The 18496-nt window shown below is 45.9% G+C and overlaps 1 protein-coding gene across 1 annotated transcript in view; it reads left to right on the forward strand.

Moving 5' to 3' along the window:
- Nucleotides 1–10018: 10018 nt before the first annotated feature.
- The window catches only part of SHISAL1 (shisa like 1), a 142941-nt gene continuing 134463 nt past the window's right edge, over nt 10019–18496 (forward strand). Inside the window, exon 1 of the mRNA XM_070755294.1 lies at nt 10019–10180. The gene's annotated coding sequence lies outside the window, so the exon portion shown is untranslated. The remainder of the gene's footprint in view (nt 10181–18496) is intronic.

Genomic DNA, 18496 nt, shown 5'->3' on the forward strand with positions numbered 1-18496 from the left:
CCAATTGATAACTCTCCACAAGACTGTAAGGGCGGGCCTGCCTTTTCAACCCTGCTGAGGAGAACCACACCCAAACCCAGCTGTTGCCAATTCAGGGATGGAAATACCTTTCTAATTGGCCCCGTCTTTGAGCTGCTCGTCACTGCCTCATGTCTATTATAGCCTGTGCGTCTTCATCCAATGAATCCAGGCTACTAGCTGGGGAGAGCCCACCCCCCGGGGGTCTCAGGCTGCTCTCCCTCCTCCTCTTCCTGACGTTCCTCTCCCCCGTCTGCCTGGTCCTCCCCCTCCTGTTCACTGTCCTCCTCCTCTGGGCATGGATCCGGCAGAGATCCAGCCAGTCCCTGAGGAGCCTCAGGCTGAATCACAACACCTTCTCCTCTTCCCAGGCCTGTAGCTGAAGGTTTTACTTTAGTTTTACTTATTTCAGCACAGAGAATCACAACAATTGTACTACACTATATACTTCATCCTAAGCAGTGATGGAAAGCCTATGGCACGGGTGCCACAGGTGGCACACAGAGCCATACCTGCCAGCACGTGAGCCATTGCCCTAGCTCAGCTTCCAGAGAGCCTCCGGAGGGATTGGGGAGTTTTATCCTCCCCCTGGCTTTAGGGAAGCCTTTGGAGCCTGGGAAGGGTGAAACACGAGCCTACTGGGCCCACCAGAAGTTGGGAAATGGGCCGTTTCTGACCTCCAGGGGGCACTAAGGGGTGGGGGGAAATGTTTTCGCCCTCCCCAGGCATTGAATCATGGGTGTGGGCAGTCGCAAATGCACAATAGTATGTGCCCATGTTCCTTCGGCACCCGAGGTAAAAAAAGGTTCACCATCACAGGCTACATGATGCGTTACAAGAGATTGTGATCCCGCTATGTAGAGCGCTGGTGAGACCACATTTGGAATACTGTGTTCAATTCTGGAGACCTCACCTACAAAAAGATATTGATAAAATTGAACGGGTCCAAAGACGGGCTACAAGAATGGTGGAAGGTCTTAAGCATAAAACCTATCAGGAAAGACTTCATGAACTCAATCTGTATAGTCTGGAGGACAGAAGGGAAAGGAGGGGACATGATCAGAACATTTAAATAGGTTAAAGGGTTAAATAAGATTCAGGAGGGAAGTGTTTTTAATAGGAAAGTGAAGACAAGAACAAGGGGACACAATCTGAGGTTAGTTGGGGGAAAGATCAGAAGTAACGTGAGAAAATATTATTTTACTGAAAGAGTAGTAGATGCTTGGAACAAACTTCCACCAGACGTGGTTGGTAAATCCACAGTAACTGAATTTAAACATGCCTGGGATAAATATATATCCATCCGATAAATATATATCCATCCTAAGATAAAATACAGGAAATAGTATAAGGGCAGACTAGATGGATCATGAGGTTTTTTTCTGCCGTCAATCTTCTATGTTTCTATGTTTCTATCACTGTCCTAGAGTGTCAATTTGGGCTTCCGTTTCCAGAACACGCACAAACTAACCAGTAACTTATTTTGGCAGAAGCTTTTGGAGGCTGAAACCCATTCTATCAACTGCTGGCAGTGTTACTCTGTGCAACAAGGCAGCTATGAAAAAGGCAATGGCCACACAATTAGGAAAGCAAATGTGAATAGAAAACTCTGCCATCGCTATAATACAACAATGACTGGATTTCACAATCTATTTTTTAAAATTTATTTTGGAATATTTATACTGCCGCCTACTCGCTCAGGGCGACTCTCGGCAGCTGTCAACCGTCCCACTGCATTAAACAACAAGAATATAACTTTTGCATTGGCTGCCGATCAGTTTCCGGTCACAATTCAAAGTGTTGGTTATGACCTTTAAAGCCCTACATGGCATTGGACCAGATTACCTCCGGAACCGCCTGCTACCGCATGAATCCCAGCGACCGATAAGGTCCCACAGAGTTGGCCTTCTCCGGGGTCCCGTTGACTAAACAATGTTGTTTGGCGGGCCCCAAGGGAAGAGCCTTCTCTGTGGTGGCCCCGGCCCTCTGGAATCAACTCCCTGCGGAGATTAGAACTGCCCCCACCCTCCTTGTCTTTTGAAAACTACTCAAGACCCACCTATACCGCCAGGCATGGGGGAGTTGAGACACCTTTCCCCCAGGCTCTTTATATTTTATGTTTGGTATGTATTTGTTTTTTGTTTTTTAAATATGATAGGGTTTTATATGCTTCTTTTTTAATATTAGATTTGTTTCGCTATAATATTGGGGGGGGGGGTTGTTTTGTTTTTAAAAAAAAGAAAGAAAGAAATTTTGTATTGTTCCCATTTTGTAAGCCGCCCCGAGTCTACGGAGAAAGGGGGCATAGAAATCCAAATAATAAATAATAAATAAATGACGTCTTCTTAAAAAGAGCAAAACTATTTGGAAGATCCATTGATGCACCTCCGTCACATAAGCAATGTCATTTGGCGGGACCCAGGGGAAGAGCCTTCTCTATGGCGGCCCCGACCCTCTGGAACCAGCTCCCCCCAGATATCAGAGTTGCCCCCACCCTCCTTGCCTTTCGCAAGCTCCTTAAAACCCACCTCTGTCGTCAGGCATGGGGGAATTGAAATTTCCCTTCCCCCTAGGCTTATAGAATTTATGTATGGTATGCTTGTAGGTATGAGTGGTTTTTTTTAAATTGGGGTTTTTTAGATTGTTTTTAATATTAGATTTGTTCACATTGTCTTTTTATATTGTTGTTAGCCGCCCTGAGTCTTCGGAGAGGGGTGGCATACAAATCTAATAAATAATAATAATGTTCTGTCTGGGTCACTCCAGAAGCCAATACCAACCCAAAAAGAGAAGCCAGACACACTGGTAAAAGGCAAAGGCAGTTTATATAATTCAAGGAAAACACAGGGAACAGAAAATGTCCTTACAAACAGGAAAAACGCTGGAACTTCAAATATATACACGAAGGGAATAGTCCATGAAGCAATAGCAGATTCTTGCTGCCAAGACGAAGCTGTAGATAGCAAACAGACGCCTCCCACGAGTCTTCCAGACTGCGAGGCCACAAGCCAAGATCAGAGACGCTGAGAATCAAAACAGGTCACCGCAACTCCAATGGATAACACTCCACATGGCTTCAAGGCCTTGCCTGCCTTTTAAACCCTGCTGATGAGGACCACACCCAAGCCCAGCTGTGTCTAATTCAATGGTGAAAATATTTCTTTAACTGCTCCTTTCGTTGCTCTGAACGTCTCTGTCTCATGTCAATGACAGCTTGTGCATCATCACCTAATGACTCCAAGCTACTGGCTGGGGAGAGCCCCCCCCCCCGGGGCTTTCATGCTGTTCTCCTTCATCCCATTCCTGACTCTCCTCTCCCCCGTCCGACTGTTCAGCCCCCTCCTCTGCGCTGTCATCCTCCTCCGGGCATGGAGCCAGCAGAGATACAGCTGGTCCCTGAGCAGCCTCAGGCTGAATCACAACAAATAATAATAATAATAATAATAATAATAATAATAATAATAATCTCATTCCCTTTTGCATCTGCTGTATGTGCATTGTCACGACGCCACATACAAAGCAAGTTTTCTAAAAAACCAGGGCACGAATGGGTTGTAAAATCGGGCACAACTCACTTAGCCTTGCTTAACAATGGAAAAACGGAGTTTCAACTGATCTCCTGAGTCAAGGGTTACCTGTAAAGCAGGAGTCCCCAATCTCTGGGCTGCAGCCCACAAGTGGGTCATTAGCTTCTTTGCAACCGGGGCAGCAACCGGGGCAACAGCGAGTGAGCATGCACACTTCTGCGAACAGCTGGAAAACATGTGCACGCACACTCCATTGGGTGAGGAGCGGGGTCAAGGCTGAGGATGAGATTATTGACAAAGGATGCTTTCCAGGCATTACTGTGGTTAAATGCTAGTAAATGCAGGACCTGTGGCAGCTCCACAAAATGCTGTGGAATATTTACTACTTCCAAAATAACTCTTTGTATCTTTGCAAGCCATGGTTGTAAACAACGTTGGCATTTATTGCCATCTGTCCTATAGCTTTCTGTCTTAAAGAAAAGGTCTCTCTCTCTCTCTCTCTCCCTCCCTTCTCCCTCTCTCCTTCTATCTCTCCTCTCCCTCCCTCTCTCTCCTCTCCCTGTCTTTCTACCTCTTCCTTTCCTCTCCATATCTCCCTCTATCTCTCCTTTCCCTCCCTCTGTCACTCTATCTCTTCTCTCCTTCCCTCTCTCCTTCTGTCTCTTCCCCTCTCTCCCTCTCCTCTCCCTTTCTCTCTCTCCACCTCTCCCCCTCTTTCCCCTCCATCTCTCCCTCTATCTCTCCTTTCCCTCCCTCTCTCATTCTATCTCTCTCCCTCTCCTCTCCCTGTCTTTCTCCCTTTCCCTTTCCTCTCCTCTCCCTGTCTTTCTCCCTCTCCCTTTCCTCTCCTCTCCCTGTCTTTCTCCCTCTCCCTTTCCTCTCCATATCTTCCTCTGTCTCTCCTTTCCCACCCCCTCTCATTCTATCTCTTCTTCCCTCTCTCCTTCTATTTCTCCCCCTCTCTCCTCTCCGTCTTTCTCCCTCTCTGCCTCTCCCCCTCTTTCCTCTCCACCTCTCCCTCTATCTCTCCTTTCCCTCCCTCTCTCACTCTATCTCTTCTCTCCTTTCCTTTTTCCTTCTGTCTCTCCCCCTCTCTCCCTCTTCTCTCCCTGTCTTTCTATCTCTCTGCCTCTTTTCTCTCCCTCTTTCCTTCTGTCTCTCTCCTTTCCCTTCCCCCTTCCATCCCCCTCTCCTCTCCCTCTCTCCCTCTATCTCTCCTCTCCCTCCCTCTCTCCTTCTCTCTCTCTCCCTCTTCTCTCCTCTCCCTCCCTCTCTCCTTCTCTCTCTCTCCCTCTTCTCTCCCTGTCTTTCTCTCTCTCCGCCTCTCCCCCTCTTTCCTCTCCATCTCTCCCTCTCCTCTCCCTGTCTTTTCCTTTCTGTCTCTCTCCCTCTCCTCTTCTATTTCCCCTCCTTCTCTCCCTGTCTTTTCCCTTCTGTCTCTCTCCCCTCCCTCTTCTTCCATGTAGAACAAACCTATTCCTCCTCTTCGTCCCCCCTCCACCCCCCCCCCCCGCCCAATGGCTTAGAGTAGCTTTCTGCATTTTCCTTCCATTTCGTTTCAGATTAACCTCTCTCTAAGCCAAGGGTGCTGTTTGGCAATGCTGATACCGGCAAACAACCGCTTGCGTCATTCTTTTCCTAGGAGATGCTATTCCGAGGAAGTGTCTTTAACATATTTTCAGCACAAATTGTATTTGCGCTTGCTAGGTTTGCCTGTAGCGCTAATTGAGGCCTGCCTGAATGTACAGTAACACAAAACAAAAACACACCAAAAAAATCAGAAATGGATTTTTTTTTTATTAAAAAAAAAAAAGACAAGTTGATGCAGGCTGTTGCTTGCGTAAAGTGCAAAAAAACCCCTGTTCTTTTTCTAACTTCTAAAAAGGAAAGCTGACAATCTTTCAGGAGTCTTTATTGAGTTCAGGAACAAAAGCTTTTTAGGATCCTGATTTCCCATTCCCTGCTGTTTTTAATTCTTCGGAGAGGGGCGGCATACAAATCTAATAAATTATTATTATTATTATTATTATTATTATTATTATTATTATTATTATGTCGGTACAACACAGCAAACGAGATCACTATGCTGGATTTCGTATTTTATCACCAGTCGGGCGCTTCCCAAGCACCTAGGACTGCGTGATGTAGCGGCGAATTATGCTTGCCGATCCCAGTAAAGCGGCCTTTTGCAATTGACAGATGGAGATTTTGTCAATTCCGATGGTTTTCAAATGTCCGCTGAGATCCTTTGGCACTGCACCCAGCATGCCAAGTACCACTGGGATCACTTTCACTGGCTTATGCCAGAGTCGTTGCAGCTCGATTTTTAGATTTTCGTATTTCACTAATTTCTCTAGCTGCTTGTCCTCAATTCTGCTGTCTCCTGGGATTGCAACGTCGATGATCCATACTTTCTTTTTCTCCATGATCACAATGTCTGGTGTGTTATGCTTCAGAATTCGGTCAGTCGGAAGTCGAAAGTCCCACAGTAGTTTTTTTAAAAATTATTATTATTATTATTATTATTATTATTATTATTATTATTATTATTATTATTAAATGCAGAGAATCCTGGATATAGCATATTCTCAATTTATGCTATTTTATGGTTAGGCTCCATAGATTGGGATGAAGCTAAAGCCCCAATTAACTCCTTGAACATTAATTCTGCTCTGCAACATTGTGGGATTCAGTGGCAGTAAACAGAGGCATCGATTAAAATCCAAAGTTTAGGGCAGTGACACTGCCCACTAGAGTGGGAAAGACTTAATGAACTCAATCTGTATAGTCTGGAGGACAGAAGGGAAAGGGGGGACATGATCGAAACATTTAAATATGTTAAAGGGTTAAATAAGGTTCAGGAGGGAAGTGTTTTTAATAGAAAAGTGAACACAAGTACAAGGGGGCACAATCTGAAGTTAGTTGGGGGAAAGATCAGAAGCAACGTGAGAAAATATTATTTTACTGAAAGAGTAGTAGATGCTTGGAACAAACTTCCAGCAGACGGGGTTAGAAAATCCACAGTAACTGAATTTAAACATGCCTGGGACAAACGTATATCCATCCTAAGATAAAAATACAGGAAATAGTATAAGGGCAGACTAGATGGACCATGAGGTCTTTTTCTGCCGTCAATCTTCTATGTTTCTAGGATGGTGAAGCTTTTTTCCCCTTGGGTGCTGAAAGTGCGTGGGCGTGAATTATCGTGCATGTGTGAGTGACCACACTCATAATTCAATGCCTGGGGAGGGCGAAAACAGCTTCCCCTGAGCCCCAGAGGCCCTCTGGAGGCTGGAAATGGCCTGTTTCCTAACTTCTGGTGGGCCCAGTAGTCTCATGTTTCGCCCTCCCCAGGCTCCAAAGGCTTCCCTGGATTCAGGGGAGGGTAAAAACACCTTCCCCCATCCCTCCGGAGGCTCCTTGGAAGCCAAAAACGCCCTCCCAGAGCCTCTGTGTGAGCCAAAAATCAGCTGGCCGGCAGACAACCAGGGCAACAGCTCGCGTGCCAGCAGATAGGGCTCCGCATGCCAACTGTGGCACCCATGCCATAGGTTCGCCATCACTGGAATAGGTGGTATTCACTCCACAGTGTTCTGATCTCTGGATAAGGCCACTGTTAATTGGAATAAAAGCTTGCTAAATGCAAAGATTTGTAAAAGAAAACATCATCATAACTATGAGAGAATAGCAGAAAAAGATATAGGTATAGAAGAGAAGATATAGGAGATATAGGTATAGAAGAGAAGATATAGGAGATATAGGAGAGACTATCGGACAGGGGACGGTAGGTACTCTGGTACGCTTATGTACGCCCCTTACTGACCTCTTAGGAACTTGGTGAGGTCAACCGTGGATAGTCTAAGGGTAAAGTGTTGGGGGGTTAGGGGATGATACTACGGAGTCCAGTAGTCAATTCCACGCTTCGACAACTCGATTACTAAAGTCGTATTTTTTACAGTCAAGTTTGGAGCGGTTAATATTAAGCTTGAATCTGTTGTGGGCTCTTGTATTGTTGTGGTTGAAGCTGAAAAAAAGGGGGGGAAGCAGCAACCTGGATGTTCAGAAAGGTAGTGACATAAGAATTTCTCCATGAGATGTGCTTTTATAAAGCATCATCATTGCTTCATAACGATTCTTAAAACGTCTCCAAAGGAAGTCAAGGAGGAATGCTGGTTATTATTCTACAAAGAGTAATTGTTAAAACAAACAAACAAGCAGTGACCATTTAGAAGGCAAAGGAGAAAGAGAATAATTACTTCTCACACAACCATTTTTAATGATTATTACATTTAGAAGTTGATATTTGACATGGGAAGAATTTGAGCTGCCAGACAGTTTTGGCAAAGTATCATGTCGTTTCTTGGCCAAATGTAATCACAATGTAATCACCTATATTTTTACGCACCCCGAGATGCCATTTAAAATATATATACAGTGTATACAAAGAATAGGGTTGGATAGGCTGTGTGAGAGCAGGTACATGTATATACACTGTTCAAAAAAAATAAAGGGAACACTCAAATAACACATCCTAGATCCGAATAAATGAAATAATGTATCCTCATTGAATACTTTGTTCTGTACAAAGTTGAATGTGGTGACAACAAAATGAAATTGATGGTCAATCAGTGTTGCTTCCTAAGTGGACAGTTTGATTTCACAGAAGTTTTATTTATTTTTATTTATTTATTTAGTCCAATAAATAATACACATTGATTTACTTGGAGTTATATTCTGTTGTTTAAGTGTTCCCTTTAATTTTTTGAGCAGTATATGTTTGTAGAGAATCCTAATTGCTTCTAAGAAGCCAATTTGGAAGAATCTGGATGCAGCCTAGCCCTAAAAGGCTCTGAGATGCTCTGAATAGTAAATAAGTATAAAATATTAGCCGATATAATGTATATGTACCGTAAAATAACCTTAAAGGTATAAATTTATGTATGTTTCATTTTTGTTTTGTATTGTATAATGACTTACTTGTTTGTTTTTTCTTTTATGTATTGTTTAAAAGTTTGCTGTTATTATTATTAATAATAACAATAATAATAACAATAATAATAATAATAATAATAATTTAATTTAATTTATTAGATTTGTATGCGGCCCCTCTCTGAGGACTTGGGACAGCTAAATAAATAAAAATTATTACAAAAGAAAAGGAAAGGAAAGGAAAGGAAAGAGATGCTCCGATAGAAAAGGCAAATTGGGCGTTCAGGAGCTCTTTCCGATCCCTCGCCGAATCTTCCCCTCCTACGGATCTCAAGCTTTCCAACAGACCTTTCATAAACACCATCGCTATGAACTGAACTCGGACGGACCACCGGCCACCCGGCTTCTCAAGCGCGTCGGGGGGTTTTCCAAGCCGTGCGGAGACCACCATCCCGGGATCAAGGGTTCCCTCGCAAACCGCGCGGCCTCCCTAACAGAACGGACACGGGCGCCTTGCCTAGCGCGGAACCGTCTCTTTCGGCCGCGGGGGTTGACCGGGGCTGCTTGGCCGTTCAGACTTCAAGCGGATCCGTCCCGGCGCCCGGGCGGGACTTTTCGCTTTTAAGAGCCAGCACATCTGGCAGGCGCATCTGGAAACCGGGGAGGGCTTTTCCCGCAGGCTAATCGCCAAAACCACTCGGGAGTTCAAGAGGGTTTCGCTCCTCCGGCGCAGCCTGTGCACTCGTCCGCTAGTCCCGGGAGGACGGACGCCGCCGCTTCGGAAAGTAAGTCCCGCTGACGTCCGATTTCCCCCAGAGCTGATGAGAAGAGACTAAGAAAATAACAAGAGATGGAAGGGGCCTCGGAGGTCATCTAGCCCAACCCCTCCTTAACTCAAGCAGGTGGCCCTATGGGTTAGGCAAAGTTAGCTCTTCTATGACACGTGGACTTCAACTCCCAGAATTCCCGAGCCCCTCATGCTAGCTCAGGAATTCTGGGAGTTGAAGTCTACAAGTCATAGAAGAGCCAACTTTGCCTACCCCTTTGGTATAGGCAAAGTTGGCTCTTCTATGACTTGTGGACTTCAACTCCCAGAATTCCCGAACTAGCCATGATTGCCTAAGGAATTCTGGGAGTTGAAGTCCACAAGTCATAGGAGAGCCAACTTTGCCTACCATTTCTGACAAGTGTCTTCTGGAAAGCCTCCGGGGGCGACGGGGGCACCCACAACTTCTGAAGCCAAGCCTGGGTCGATGGTTTCTCCTTGTTTTCTAGGCTGGATCTCCTCCTCCTCCTTGATCGGTTCCCGTCCATTGTTCCTCGGCAAGAGGGGCGGCGGACGGGGGGACAGGGCTGGGCCGAGCGCCCCTCTCCGCCCGCCGGCGTTCCCCTCTTGCGGGCGGGCGGCGTAAGACCGCGCGCTTCCTCCGGGCTTGCCGCTCCTCCTCCTGCTGCTGCTTCTCTCCACCCCTCCGGCTCGCTCGGGCTGCGGAGGGAGGGGCAGGGGGTGTCGCTCTGCCCGGCGCGGGGGAGGCGCCCCCCGATCCGCCCTCGGCGAAGAGCTGGCTGGAAGAAGAAGAAGGGGGAAAAAAGGAAAGCAGGCAGGCAGGCGGGCGAAGTCAGTCGGCGCTCCTTTCGCCGGCGGGGATGATGTCGCTGCTCGCTGACTCCGGCGCTTCCCGCAGGGGGACCAGGTTGCCGTTCAGGTGGGTGAGAAGAGACTCCGCGGGTGCCCCCTCCCTTTGCCCCCCCGCCTCCTAATCCTCCTCCTCCTCCTCCTCTCAGCTGCCCCTTCCTTCCTCCCCCCTCCCTCCTCCGGGCGGGGCTTTCTGGCGCGCGCTAAGTTACGGAGGACGCGGGGAGGGGGGCATTCTTCCTTCCCGCCATCTCGCGGTTGAGGCGGCTTGCTTTCCGGGGAAGCTACGCTGACTCCCCCCCCCCCCGCTTCTTTCGAAAGTGGGGAAAGGTGGGGGCCCGTCCGCCGTTCCCTCGGGTGAAGAAAGACGGCGGGAGAAAAGGGTGGCTTCCCAGAGCCATTCTCTCTTTCCCTCATCTCTCTCTTTCCCTCCTCTTTCTTTCCCACTTCTGTCTTTCCTTCATCTTTCTCTCTCTCTCTCTTTCCCTCATCTTTCTCTTTCTTTCTTTCTTTCTTTCTTTCTTTCTTTCTTTCTCTGCCTTTCCCCATCTCTGTCTTTCCCTCCTCTTTATTTCCCTCATCTCTTTCCTTCATCTTTGTCTCTCTCTTTCCCTCCCCTCTTTCCTTCATCTTTCTCTCTCTCTTTGTCTTTCCCCATCTCTCTCTTTCCCTCCTCTTTCTTTCCCTCATCTTTCCCCCTCTCTCCTTCATCTTTTTCTCTCTGTCTTCCGCATCTCTCTCTTTCCCTCACTTTCTCTCCCCCTCATCTTTCGCTCTCGCTCATCTCTCTTTTCCCTCCTCTCTCCCTCGTCTCTCTCCATCTCCCCCATCTCTCTCTCTTTCGCTAATCTCTCTTCTTTTCCTCCCGGTTCTGCCTACCTCGCAGGGGTGTTGTGTGTGTATAAGGGGGCAGGGAAATCGCGCCCCGAGGGGTTGTGTGTGGAGGCACTCCCAGAGAACCCCTCTTAAAAACAAAAACAGGGAGCGCTTTTTCATTCGCGAGTCAAATCTTCCAAAAAAAAAGAGTCTTCACTATACCGTCATGGGTGCCCTCAACGTTTGTCGTCCCCCCCCCCCCCCCAAAGAAGAAACCTGCCGAAGATGTCGCGCCTCAGTTTTTTGACGCTTCGGGCAACCGAGTCGGACTCTTCCTCGCTCTCCTAACCCCCCCTCCTTTCCCTTCCCTCGAGAGGAGCCCCCTCCCCGCCCCCAACACCTGAGGAGGTCTCGCGCTGCCCGGAGACGCCTTGCGAATCGGCGGGAGGGGGCGGCGAGGGAACGGAGGGAGGGGGCGCAACCGGGCGGGGAGAGGTGGATGCGGGGGGGGGGGGGGTGTTTCTTCAATGGCTCTGGCTGTCTTCTCCTCTGCCCCGCCTCGATTGCCGCTCGCCGCGGCTCCACTGGGAAGAGGCTCCCCGGGCTGGCGGCTGAGGAGCCGGCATGGAAACTCCCTCCACCCACCTAGACAAACACACACACACACACGGCTGCAGGCCGCGCCGTGGAAACCGGAGCCCCGCGCCTCAGGAGACGCGAGAGTTGGGAGAAGTAGTTTTCGTGGAGCCTCCCCCTGGCTGGCCCGTTGCCTGAGGGGAAAGTTGAGGCGGGGAAATACCCCTCCCCCCCCCATCTTAAAAGGCTGGCTAGAAGGTGAACTGAGTGATGGGTGCCGCTAGATTACCTACAGTTGACCTATCTAGATTCCTAAGAGGTCAGTAAGGGGCGAGTACAAGTGCACTAGAGTGCCTTCCGTCCCCTGTCCTATTGCTCTCCTATATCTCCTATACCTTTCTTCTATTCCTATATCTCTTCTTCTATTCTTTCATTGATATGTTCTATTACTATATCTTCTCTTCTATTCTTTCTTGGATATATTTTACTATGAGTATCTCCTCTATAACCTTCATCATGTATTTTACTATGTGTATATAGATATATACCCACTAAAACCTTCATTGTGTATTGGACAAAATAAATAAATTAAATAAAATAAATAAATTTTTACTACCACACTGTGGGCGTGGCTTATGCAGGACGCCCTGCATTTTCTTTCAACATCTTTCAGTGAAAATTGGATGGACCATCATCATCCGACCAATCAGGCGTTTACAGTGGGGGTGTCCCTCTGACCTTTCTGCCAATCAGCTTCAAACTCTGAAAATTGGCTGGGGAATTCTGGGAGTTGAAGTCCAGATATCTTCAAGTTGCCAAGGTTGGGAAACACTGCGCTAGAGGAACTGTATTAAGGGTTCCCGGCATTGGAAAGGTTGAGAACCCATTTGATCTAGTCTTAATCCCCTTCTCAAGCAGGAGGCCTATACTATTCTGAATAAATGGCTGTCCTATCTCTTTTCAAAAACCTCCAGTGATGGAGCACCCACAACTTCCAGAAGTAAGATGTTCCAATAATTAATTGTAGTCACAGTCGAGAATATTTTTTCCCCTTAGTTCTAGATTGGATCTTTCCTTTTAAATTCTTGCCCTGCCCAGACTTTTTCAACCTTGGCAACTGCAAGACTTCAACTCCCAGAATTCCCCAGCCAAGAATGGGGGGGGGGGATTGTAACCAGCACCCTCTATATTTGTGTATGTTTGTGTTGGAGTGAGCAAATGATAGAGAAAGAAAGAAAGAAAGAAAGAAATGTTGTATTGTTCCCGGTTTGTAAGCCGCCCTGAGTCTACGGAGAAAGTGGGCATAGAAATCCGAATAATAAATGTTAAATAAATGATGTCTCCTTAAAAAGAGCCAAACTATTTGGATGATCAATTGCCTTTTCAAAACGATGCACCTCCATCATATTAGCTCATCCCCTTTTGCATCTGCTGTACGTGCATTGTCACGACGCCACATACAAAGCAGGTTTTCTAAAAACTAGGGCACGAATGGGTTGTAAAATCGGCCACAACTCACTTGGCCTTGCTTAACAATGGAAAAACGGAGTTTCAACTGATCTCCCGGGTCAAGGGTTACCTAGAGAGCAGGAGTCCCCAATGTCTGGGCTGCAGCCCACAAATGTTCCGGCCCCGTGAGCTCAACCCGGGGTCCAGGTGACCAGTGCAATCCGGGCCCTGGGCTCAGGTTGCTGCTGCTCAATGCCAGATCGGTCGTAAATAAAGCTCTCCTCATCTGGGATCTAATCCTGGATGAGGAGGCTGATCTGGCATGTGTGACTGAAACCTGGCTGGGCCCAGAGGGAGGAGTCCCTCTCTCAGAAATATGCCCAGCTGGGTTTCAGATATGGCATCAGCCTCGACCCCAGGGAAGGGGGGGAGGAGTGGCTATTGTAGCCAGGGAAGACCTTCACCTGCGTAGACTCACTGCCCCTGAGATTGCAGGTTGTGAGTCGCTCCTTGTGAAGTTGGACTTAGGGGTTCAGGTGGGCTTGTTACTCACATACCTGCCTCCCAGAATATATTACATAAGGGGATTTTGGCAGCAGACTTTTCTGGAGATTGACTAGTTTGCATGCTGTTGCTCCATAACTGGGATGACTGAAGTTCCAATCAGGAGGGGTGGACTAAACGTCCTCCAGAGTCCCCTCCAACTCTCTCTTCCTGTGAATTCTGTTAAATTAATGCAGGCGTGCAGAGCCTGGTTCCTTTATTTTTAGTACGGCCCCTTGAGCAAACGTAGCCACAGGAAGCCTCCAATTTCTTCTATATAGCCAAGTACTGTGATGCCTTTTGCAGAAATCTTGTGATTCTGCATAAAACCCGTGTTACATTTTTCTGGAGTTGTTTTCCCTTGCAGTCCTGACCAGTTCCAGCCTGTATTTGATCCTGATTCATTTGGTACTGCTTTCCTGTACCAAATTTGACCCCCATTCCATTGACCAAAAGGAGAGTTAGTTCTTAATATATGTTTATCTCAAAGATGGACTACTTGTACTTTCCTTTGGTCTCTCTTGTGTGTCCCCAGAACATCGGTGGAGTCAACAAGGATAAATTTTCTCAGCAAGACAGTGGTAAACTCACATCCAGGCTGAGAGTCTCAGTTTGCTACTTCACTAGACACAAATCTAAAAAGACTTGAAAATACAGTTTAAAAAACCCAAGCAATAATTCTGTGGAAATGTGCTTTGCAGACAAAACACATTCCTTTTAGTTCGAAGATGTAAGAAAGATGAGGTCTGGGGGAGAAAAGAGAAGTAATGAAGTGGCAGCAGATGATTGGTGATTTTTAGGCTCAGAATGTAAAAGGAACCATATAGAAACATAGAAGACTGACGGCAGAAAAAGACCTCATGATCCATCTAGTCTGCCCTTATACTATTTTCTGTCATTTATCTTAGGATGGATCTTTGTTTATCCCAGCTATGTTTAAATTCAGTTACTGTGGATTGACCAACCACGTCTGCTGGTTTGTTCCAAGCATCTACTACTCTTTCAGTAAAATAATATTTTCTCACGTTGCTTCTGATCTTTCCCCCAACTAACTTCAGATTGTGTCCCCTTGTTCTTGTGTTCACTTTCCTATTAAAAACACTTCCCTCCTGGACCTTATTTAACCCTTTAACATTTTTAAATGCTTCGATCATGTTCCCTCCTTTTCCTTCTGTCCTCCAGACTATACAGATTAAGTTCATTGTCTTTCTTGATGCGTTTTATGCTTAAGACCTTCCACCATTCTTGTAGCCCGTCTTTGGACCAGTTCAATTTTGTCAATATCTTTTTGTAGGTGAGGTCTCCAGAACTGAACACAGTATTCCAAATACTGTGCTCACCAGCACCCTATATAGCAGGATCATAATCTCCCTCTTCCTGCTTGTTATACCTCTAGCTATGCAGCCAAGCATCCTGCTTGCTTTCCCTACTGCCTAACTGCACTATTCACCCATTTTGAGACTGTCAGAAATCACTACCCCTAAATCCTTCTCTTCTGAAGTTTTTGCTAACACAGAACTGCCAATACAATACCTTATTAACAGTAAAGAGCTATAAAAACTTTTACTACCACACTGTGGGTGTGGCTTATTTTGTGGGTGTCGCTTGCAGGCCATTTGATCAGGTGGGAGTGGCTTGAAGATCACGTGGCTTAAAGGTCATGTGACTGGCTTAAAGGTGGCCAACTCACATCAAGGGTTTGGGTTAAGGTTAGGGTGCCTGGCCTCTCCTCACCTCGCAGAGATACAATTTCCCTATCTATTTACTATTACTGAACATCCAAAATATGCTGTTTAATTATAGGTATATATGCCATATTTGTACTACGGAGAGGGGCGGCATACAAATCTAATTAATAATAATAATAATAATAATAATAATAATAATAATAATAATACACACAGGCATACAAATATATATATTATCTACTATATAAACTGTATGTGTATGTACACCCACACACATGCACAGCTCTTCTAAAACTATACACATTCAACCTCATTTACTGCGATAGGAAAAACATACCCAGAGCCCAGAAGAGAAGAAAATTTTAAAAATTCAAAATTTTTCTACCAGTTCTGCATATCTGACCAATTTTTTTTCTACCGGTACTGTGTACCAGACCGTTCCCATAGGAGTCCATCACTGCTTATTAATATATCTATTAGGAAATCCCAAGTTTCATAGATATCTGCAGGGTTTGATCAGAAAAGTCGTGATGACCATAACTATGCAGCTATACATTAGGCAGAACTTTGACTATACCATGTCCACATCTTGAGGTTTTTTTACTATAAAAGATCCTTGCTAAACTAGGAAGCTGGGGGGGGGGGAAGTCAAATAGAAAAGTTTTGAACACCTGGTTCTTATCTAGAAAAGTTCTGAAGTAGAGGTGTTCTTAGGTAGAGATTCCACTGTACATGAATTCTATCCAAATACATTCTCATACAAATACATGAGTCCTCGGAGAGGGGTGGCATATAAATCCAATAATTCTCTATCTCAGTGTTTCCCAACCTTGGCAACTTAAAGATATCTGGACTTCAAGTCCCAGAATTCCCCAGCCAGCATTCGCTGGCTGGGGAATTCTGGGAGTTGGAGTCCAAATATCTTCAAGTTGCCAAGGTTGGGAAACACTGCTCTATCTCACCCATTGGAAGAAAGCAATTATCTCCAAAAGGATGGGCTTAAGGGTGGATTATTGGAAGGTCTCTGCGGTTGTTGCTTTGCCCTTCCACAAAGTGAGAGAGAACGAGAGAGTCGCTGCAATCAGAGTCCACCCATCTCCCCAGCCTAAGAATTCAGAAATCTGGCCGATCTGGACCACCCAGGCTGCTCTCCAAAATGCATGGTATTAAGGACAGGAATTCCTTCGCATGTGCTTCCAAATAAATGGGAAGAGGCTTTAGCTTCTTCCAATAAGCTCTGCAGCTAAGATGAATTTGAACTTGGTAGCTCTAAGCCAATACAAATATTTACTTCTCTTAGTAGGGCTTCTTAGAGCCATTGGGAGGAACACCAGCATTTAAGCAGAATAGGATAGAGAATAGGATTTTATTGGCTAAGTGTGATTGGACACACAAGGAATTTGTCTTGGTGCAGATGCTCTCAGCGTACATAAAAGAAAAAGATACATTTGTCAAGAATCATGTGGTACAACACTTAATGATTGTCATAGGGGTCAAATAAACAACGAAGAAGCAATCAATATTAATAAAAGTCTTAGGATACAAGCAACAAGTCACAGTAATACAGTCCTAAGTGGGAGGAAAAGGAAGATAGGAATGATGAGAAAAAACTAGTAGAAATAGAAGTGCAGATTTAGTAAAAAGTCAGTGTTGAGGGAATTACAGTGATATCTCGTCTAACAAACGCCTTATCATACAAACTTTTCGAGATGCAAACCCAGGGTTTAAGATTTTTTTGCCTCTTCTTACAAACTATTTTTACCTTACAAACCCACCGCCGCCGCTGGGATGCCCCACCTCCGGACTTCCGTTGCCAGCGAAGCACCCATTTTTGCACTGCTGGGATTCCCCTGAGGCTCCCCTCCATGGGAAACCCCACCTCCGGACTTCTGTGTTTTTGTGATGCTGCAGGGGAATCCCAGAAGGGGAATCCCAGCAGCGCAAAAACGAGCACTTTGCTGGCAACAGAAGTCCAGAGGTGGGGTTTCCCAGAGAGGGGAGCCTCAGTGAAATCGCAGCACCGCAAAAAGACAGAGGTCTTCAGTGTTTTTGTGATGCTGCAATTTCACTGATGCTCCCTTCGCTGGGAAACCCCACCTTCGGACTTCCGTTGCCAGCGAAGCACTCATTTTTGCGATGCTGGGATTCCCCTGCAGTATCGCAAAAACACAGAAGTCCGGAGGTGGAATTTTCCCATGGAGGGGAGCCTCGGGAATCCCAGCAGTGCAAAAATGGGCGCTTTGGCTGGCAAAAGGGGTGAATTTTGGGCTTGCACGCATTAATCACTTTTCCATTGATTCCTATGGGAAACATTGTTTCATCTTACAAACTTTTCACCTTAAGAACCTCATCCCGGAACCAATTAAGTTTGTAAGACAAGGTATCACAGTATTTGTTTAGTAGAGTGATGACGTTCGGGAAAAAAATGTTCTTGTGTCTAGTTGTCTTGGTGTGCAGTGCTCTGTAGTGACATTCTGTAGAAGAGAGGAGTTATTTATTTTATTTATTTGTATTATTTATTTATTTTGTCCAATACACAATACATACTGAAGAGGATAGACATGAAGTATTATATATAAAGAAAAGATATAAAAGCAGAAGAGAAGATATATGAAAGGAAGAAAAGATATATATGAGATAAGGAGAGACAATTGGACAGGGGACAAAAGGCAGGCTAGTGCACTTATATACGCCCCTTACTGACCTCTTAGGAACCTGGAGAGGTCAATCGTGGATAGTCTAAGGGAGAAATGTTGGGGGTTAGGGGTTGACACTACTGAGTCCGGTAATGAGTTCCACGCTTCGACAACTCGATTGCTAAAGTCATATTTTTTACAGTCAAGCTTGGAGCGATTAATATTAAGTTTGAATTTGTTGCGTGCTCTTGTGTTGTTGTGGTTGAAGCTGAAGTAGTCATTGACAGCCAGGACATTGCAGCATATGATTTTGTGGGCAATCCTTAGATCGTGTTTTAGAGTTGTGGGGATTGGTTTCCATTCCCACCCAGTGTTGCCTCTCCATGGCAAAAATGAACACCAGTCCCTCTCCTTAAGCCAAGTTTAGCCAAAATGCTTAGAATGGCAAACATTCTAAGTAGACCATGCTGACAAGACACCTGAGCTATCCCCCTACTTCTGTGTGGCCTCTTGGATGAGCTGTTTCTGAACTCAGGTTTTTCTGAAAAGTTATTAAACTCAGGCTCAGAGGGAGATGAAGAGAGAAGTCAGTCGAAGAAGGGAGCAGCTCACAGAAGGTTTCTGGCAACTAAGGAGTCCAGCTCCAGGCCAGATTGAGTAGCAGCTAGAAGTAAATGG

This window comes from Erythrolamprus reginae, chromosome 6 (genome assembly GCF_031021105.1).
Source record: "Erythrolamprus reginae isolate rEryReg1 chromosome 6, rEryReg1.hap1, whole genome shotgun sequence".
Lineage (NCBI taxonomy): Eukaryota > Metazoa > Chordata > Lepidosauria > Squamata > Dipsadidae > Erythrolamprus > Erythrolamprus reginae.